Source organism: Glycine soja, chromosome 12, assembly GCF_004193775.1.
Source record: "Glycine soja cultivar W05 chromosome 12, ASM419377v2, whole genome shotgun sequence".
NCBI lineage: Eukaryota > Viridiplantae > Streptophyta > Magnoliopsida > Fabales > Fabaceae > Glycine > Glycine soja.
In genome coordinates, this window is record NC_041013.1 from 40,361,084 (window position 1) to 40,369,333 (window position 8,250).

Sequence of the window (8,250 nt, forward strand, 5' to 3'; positions counted from 1 at the left end):
GAGAGGGAGGAGAAAATAAAACAAAAGCAACGAAGAAAGAAAGCATTGCTAATTAATGTTTTCGCTTATAAAATTATTACCTGATGGCTTATAATTCAAACTATGACTTAATCAATAAATTGATAATTAATGTTTTCGCTTATTTAATTATCAATTAAATTTTGAAAGCATTGCAATTGATGATCAATATACTAATATTATAACTTAAAAAAAATTAAAGCTTAAATATGTTTTTCAAATTTAGGTCCTTTTGATTTTTATCCACTGATTTATTTATTTTATTAATTTCAAAAATATTATTTTTAGTCTATTCTATGGTAAAGAATCGCCACATTAATTATTGTACATTTAAATTGTCAAAAATCAGTCAAGAGAGACTAAAATTTGAAAGGAGTTTATTTTTAAATTGAGGGATTAAGAAAGGTAAATTTAAATTTGAGAGAACAAAACTAAAAATAACCTAATTTGAAGGACAAGAACCCAGTTAAACAAAAAATTAATAATCAAAACATTCAGGTGGAGCATCTCCTCCTAGACAATAAAGAAAAAAAAAACGAGAAATTACCAACTTCAAATGGGCAGACTAGAGAGTTTTTAATTTACACGGTGTAGTTAAGTTTTCTAATTTTTACTTCTTCCGTTTCTAATTATTAGATTTTATTAAAAAATTATATTTTTTTATAAGATTATTTTCTAATTTCTAGATATATTGATTATTTTTTTCATACATACCTTTACTTAATTATTCTTTTTCCAAATATTAATAAAAAAATTATTAAGTGAATAGAGATGAGAAAAACATAATGTTGAAATACGAGTATAAATAATTAACTAATTAATTATTTTTCTTAACTGACCTAAATTAGTTAAAAGTTCTCATAGTTAGAGATGAAGGAGTAATATATTTAGAAAAACATTTTTTATGAGTCGTATTTTTGTGTTCATGAGTTTAAAAAAATACTAAAAGAATTTTTATTAATTTAAGCTTCGAGTGAAATCGAATTTCATGAAACTTTCAACAAATAAAAAATTAGACCAAATTAAAATTTTCATCTCCTCCAAGTTGTTGACAGTGTATCGTTGCTTGAGCTTTTCCTCCCTTGTGCTAGGATGCTCGAGGTTTGTTAAAACTTTCAACGACTTTGACTTGCATGCCGGCCAGTCACCCAGTCCCGTGTGGATCAGAGCTATCTTTTTCCACACGAGTTTTTTTTTTATTTTTCCTTGTAACATCAAGGGAGTGATCAACAAATTTAATGATGCATGATAAAATCTGTCTTACACGAATCATTAAATTGTTTATTCCGACAGGAGGGGTCATATTTTGTCAAATTATAGTACTTGATAACAGAAATATTGTATATGAAGTATCAAACTGGATTTTTTATGAGAGAATTTAATATCACATTTTAACCCATACTCATAATATTTAGACTTACACTAACTAGGTACAATAGTAGTAATTTAACTCCATTTTCTTGACTCATTGTACTCGATTCTCTTGACTGGGATAGTGATGACACGGTTCAACAAAAAGGTATATTAAAGTTAAAGTCTTTCGAAAAACGTTAATAATGTCGTTATTAGTGATATCAAGTCTTTCCACAATTATCATTGATTTGAAGTGACGTGTATAAAGGAAAATCATGCATTTTTATGTGGTACTGCTAGCGTCAATGGCATCAAAGTCATCGCCCAGTTCTACGCCATTCGTCAGTACTCGTTACCTTGTTACCTCACATTCGGTTGCCTCTATCATCCTAATATTTTTCTTCTTTGTCTTAAACTTAGCGGGGGATATTCGGTGGCCTGATACCATCACATAGGATTAGAATAGGTTAGATGAGACTTTAAAAGGTATGAGTCTAATTTACAACTGGGCTTATAATTTATTAAAAACTTATTTTGATTTGATATTTCTTTTTTAAAAGTCTAACCTGATCTTATAATTTTTTTAAAAACCTTTTTCAGATTAGATTTTTAATATTTTTTTGTTCTAGAGCAGGAACCTAATAGGAAAGTTAATAAAAAAGAAAATTTTAACAAAAATAGAAAAACCAATAAAAATAATGAGTAATATGAAGGAGCACATGACTCACCCAAAAAATTAATTGTATTCAAAAAATAATATAAGTATAAATTGGTACCCAAAAAATAATATAAATATATATATATATATATATATATATATATAGGTCGATCTTTCAGGTTTATAAGGTTTTTTAACAAACCTAAGTCTGATCTATTTAATTTAATAGGTTTTTAAAAAAAATCTGAATTTAACCTTTTAATTAAATAGGTCAGTTCAAGTCAAACTTTATGTAGACCAGATTGTAGACCTCTATAGATCGACCTGACATATTCTCACCTTTACCACCACAAGATTCGTGGCCCGTGATCTAATAATCTCATATTAAGTGAATAATAAAAAATATACTCATGAACAATAACAATCTCAGACAAATTAATGGTGATACCTCATAATTTAAGGTGTCATGAAATTTTAAATTCTCCATAATCAATTTTAATATATTAAAGTATCCATGTGTAGTACAATTATTTGTTGAGATCATAAATGAAATTTTATCCTGAACCACCAAACAATTATCCTTATCAACTCGATTGGCAGCCGTATATTGAATTGAATAGTTATTGGTAGCATTTTAGTATAGCTTAATTATTATTTTGAACATTTTATTTTTTTATTTATTTAATAATTAAGACACCAAATTAAACCAAATAAGTAAATAACAAAAGTCAAGTTAAACCTTCAAATTTTTATCAGTGATGTCTTGTTCGGTCAGGGTAAAGAGCAACTTTGAAGCATAAAGGGAAATATAAAGTTCCTTAGAAACATAAATCCAAAACCACAACCAGCGTAATTATTATCTGTTAAATAATTGATCTAATCTAGAAGACTAGAACAAGAGTTATAAAAAAACATTCATGATGTGACGTATTGCTGTCACAATAAAGAATTAAATTGAAAAGGTTAAAGAAATCACAATAAAATAAACAGAAAAAAAAATCATTATTTTTTTAATTAACAGGAATAAACACCTGAAGAGTTACATTATTAAATAATAACATCATATTTTAACTCCAAACTTTAAGATTTAAATTTAAGAATCTTCTTCTTATTTATATTACACTTAATTTTTTTTATTTTTATTCAATATAAAATTTTATTTCACACTTATATTTTAATATTTTTTCCTTCTCTCATTCAAGCAGGAGCAAGCAAGAACCGAGAACCGTCGGTCGTGTACCTTTGGGAAGTAGCTGTGATATCTTAATCTTTTTTGTAATAAATTTTCTAACTTGATTTATGTATGCCAATAATTTATACTGTTGATTTTATTGGTGCCTTTGTTTGACAAAGGGAATTCTAATGAATGAACTGGATTGCTTATACATTTTAACACTTCAAGTAAGTCCAATTTGTATCATTTGGGATTGATTTTAGTTTTAGCTGTTCTCTTTTCATAAATTTCGTTAAAATTGAATTTCTATGGTGCTTTTTGAAATATACTTGACCAAATCATTTGTTGTTGATTTTACAAATTACCTAGTTGAAATGGAACAGAATATTGAGACTGATTTATATTGTTATGATTAAGTGTCCCATGTACTAGATATGTTCCAATTTCTTACTAAATTGAAGTGTGCTGAATAATTTGGATATGCACTTAATCTTGTGATTTTTTGTTGGCAGTAGATTCCAAGGGATCTCATTTTGAGTCTATACATTGCCACTCATGGAACTTATTGGCACAGCTATGGATGTTAGACAAAAATTTATCCTTTGATATTACAAACTACAAAAAGAAACACAGGTCAATACCAAAATACAAAAAAATAAAAATCAAATTATATTTTCAATTATTGTCATGAAAGAGTTGTTTTATTTTGGTTCTTCCAAACTCTCACTCTTTCTCTACATGGTGTATCATATGAATTGGAAGAGATGAACTCAGATACATGTGCTATATATAAACATTATATCATTAAGAATGCATTTAGTAACCATTACCACTCATTAATGGTCTTTCAATAACGTTAAGACCAAAATTATTACATTCTTCCACTTGGTCCAAACATTTTGACTCAATGATTAAGTCAATGATCAATCTTCTTGAGAAATGAATATACCAATTATGGTGATAGTTCTTCTTATAAATAGTAATATCATTCATGTATTACAATATGCTCAATTTCCCAAGCAGTATACTCAAAGTGTTGATAAAACTTAATGAACAAACCCAATGTTTATTCTTGAATCAAAACATAATTTTTTTTTCAAATAAATCAATGTGCACCTAAATATGAGAAAATACCACAATATAAAAGTTTCAATTTTAACTTGTATGTATACAATCATAAAGTGGAACCAAGTCTCATTCTTTCTACATGATCCTTAAATTTAAACGATGACATGCCCTTAGTTAAAGGATCATCCATCATCAACTCTTTCTCTAATAGTTAAGTACTTAATGTCGATGTGCTTACTTCGACTTCCACTTTTGTTATTCTTAGCCATAAAGACAACAACTAAGTTATTACAGGAAATTCTCAAAGGTCTTGAAATAGTGTCAACTATCTTCAGTCCATAAATAAAACTTTTAAGTCATACACCATGTGATGTAGCCTTAAAACAAGAAACAAACTCAGCTTCCATGGTAGAAGTACAAAATTGATAAGTGTTTATATAGCTGGGTAGGTTACCTCCTTATGAATGAGTTTTTAAGGGGACATTTCGGATGTCTTTGCTGCACTTTAACATAATATCCCTCACTTTGTAGTGACAAGCCCTAGGACCTTTTGGATGTCTTTGTTACACTTTAACAATCATTGAAAATATAATTAAAATTAAATAAATGATGTTTTAAGAAAAATAACATTAAATAAGATAAAATTAATTAAATTTGTTTATATTTAAATTTAACTTGTAAGATTATTATTATTTTATTTATTTATATATATATATATATATATATATATATATATATATATATATATATATATATATAAGAGTCCAGAGAGAATTAATCAATGAATCCAATTATTAACAAACTAAGACATATGTAACTTACAGTCCTGTCAACAATCACAAATCGACCTAACCAGTGGCACAAGCAAACGAATCCAAAGGCATGCACAACATAGAATTAGCCAAAGCACTTAAGGTCTACGCATTTCGTCAGTACTCTCCCGGTCGTTATACCTTCGTCACTTCATTTCACTTTTGGCCAAGCATCACTATCAGCCTACTGCGTTTCTTCTTTGTCTTGGAATATTATTAAACAAAGTGAGGGTATCAACTTGTTGTAGCAGTCTACATTAAGTTGAATAGTTATTAGTATTTCAGTATCTGTATTGTACGTATAGCATAAATGTTTATTTACTTATAATTAAATGTGGGACTTTGAAAAAAATCAAAATATATAAAACCAATTCATATCTAATCCAATTCAATCCCCTTTAAATCCATTTAAATGGATTGATTTCATATTCAAATTCAATTTTTTAGATTTTAAATCCAATTCAATTAATTAGTTATTTATTTGGATTTTTAAATCCAATCTAATTTTTAGACGACAGCTGAAATGTTTTGGACAACTTTGATAGGGATTTTTTTTGTCAATATCATTAAGAGTTTTTTTTGTCAACATTGGTTGAAACCATTTCTTTATCGATGTCATCCAAAGTTTTACAACCAATATCAATCAAGGTTATTTTTCGATTAACATCAGTTAGAATTTTTTTGTGTAAATGTTTGTTGATGTTATTTTTTGGTCCACGAATGATAAGATTTTTTTATCGACCTTGGCTAGATTTGTTTGTCGACGTCACATGAGACTACTTCTGGCCGACTCAGCTCGAGCTATTTTTTGTCCAAAAACATCAACAAAAAATCTTATATATCTTTTGGCCCTAGAATAAAGTTTTTTACTTGTTCATCAAATTTTTGGGTGAATAAATGTCATAAGAAAAGAAACTTTATTAAAATAAATAAATAAATTTTTTTTTTTGTAATTACATTTTTAATAAAACATTCATTAAGGGATATATTTTTATGAATGATAAAATCTTGTATTTTCATTTACAAGATCTAAATTTTAGTATAATAAAAAATGTTATTAAATAATTTTGTATAATTATTTTATAATAATTTATTAAATATTTTTCATGACTAAAATGTCAAAATAAATGTAACTTTATTAAAATAAATAAATATTTTTTCTTGATTAAATTTCAACCAAATATTCATGGACCGGAAGAATATATATTCATCAATGATAAAATCTTATATAATTTATGGTATTTTACATAAAAATGTTATTGAATAATTTTGTATAATAATCATTATAAATGTTATAATAATTTGTCATGTTCTTTTCGAAGTAAAATATACATCAAATAAATTTTATATAAGAAAATAAAATAAAAATTAAATTCATATAATAATTAGTGTAAAAAATAAATTGCAAACGGTTGAAATAAATATATTATAATTAATGTAACAATTTAAAAAGATAAATATTATTAATGAACAATAAATAAAAATGATATTGATTGCATTTATTATATTTATAATTAATTAAGTTTTTAGTCCCTCAAATTTTTTATATTCCAATTTTAGTTCTTTAAATTCTTTTTGTTTAAATTTTTTGTTTCTTATTTATTTTTATTACTCAATATTAGTTCATGTTTTGTCCATTTTTAATCCTTCATTTATTTTGTATTTGAAATTAATTTTGAACAATAAAAATAAATAAGACTAAAAATAGATAAAACAAATTAAAGAGACTAAAAATGATGACAAAAAGTTAATGGATGATAAAAGTTGTCAAAAAAATTGAGGGACTACAAATATAATTAATCATTATTTATTATTTTAAAAGATTAATAAATATGAAATTATTATGTCACATCATTCTATATTATAAAATCTTATTTTTATTTATATTTAGAGATAGAATATATCATATAATAATAATAATCTTATGTGAGAATGATAATAATTAATTTTAATAGTTAAATTAATATAAAAATTAAAATTAAAATATATTAAATTCAAATTAAAACTCAAAAACAATACTATCCTTCTTCTCAAACATTTGAAATCAAATGCTAGTGAATCAAAGTAGTATTCGAATCACACATTTATTGGGTGCCATTAATTGCTGGCCACCTATACGATAGATAGACTTTACAATGGTCGTAACTTAACTCCGTTCACTTGACTCGAATGATTGATGATACATAATGTTCAACCAAAAAAAAAAAGTAAAGTTAAAGTAAAACGAAAAACTTTAATGGTGTCGTTATTAGTGATATCGAGTCTTTCCACAATAATCGTTAATGTTGGGTCGGGTATATAATGGAAATCTGCTATGATTAATACACATGTTTGATAGAACAAAGGAGAAAATGGGTGAAAGTTTTAAAAAAAAGGAGAGAAAAAAAAAAGGATTCCACATAGAATAAATACTTGAATAATATTTCACTCCTTATATATAAAGAACTCATTTTTTTGTTTTTTCTTGTCCTAGTTGAGAAGCATTTCCTCAACTTTTCTTTCTCTCTCTCATATTTCAGTCGATGCATTTTCGACAAACTTCTTCTTCTTTCTTTTTGTCGCTTTAAAATTTCGATTGGTTATAAGAATGACTTTTTAAGTCATACTTTTCGGTTGACTATAAGAGTGACTTTAAGTCATATTTTCGGTTGGCTATAATAGTGACTTTTCAAGTCATATTTTTCGGTTGGTTATTAGAGTGACATTTCAAGTCATATTTATTTTCGATTGGCTGTTAGAGTGACTTTTCAAGTCATATTTTCGAGTGGCTTTAGAGTGACTTTTCAAGTCATACAAAAAGGTGTAATTCTAGAAAAGGTTCCCTCAATGCAGTGGGAATCTTTTACAATGATTTGGGCTGTTTTATCCTGTGGACTTCGTGTTGATGGTCTGTTTGCACAATTTTTGACAGTGCCACGAAACATCTTAAAGAAAACGATATTGTCTACAACTCAATTAATAATTTTTTCGGTTTGCCATAAATTATTGTTATAACACATACATACTTATGTGATACTCCGAGTGTTAATGGCATATATATCTAAGTCATCGTCAAGACTCAAGACTGAAGGGCCACGCCATTTATCAGTACTCTCCAGGTCGCTATACCTTCATCGCTCTCACTTTTGGCCTGCCTCTATCAACCTACTGCAATTCTTCTCGGTCTT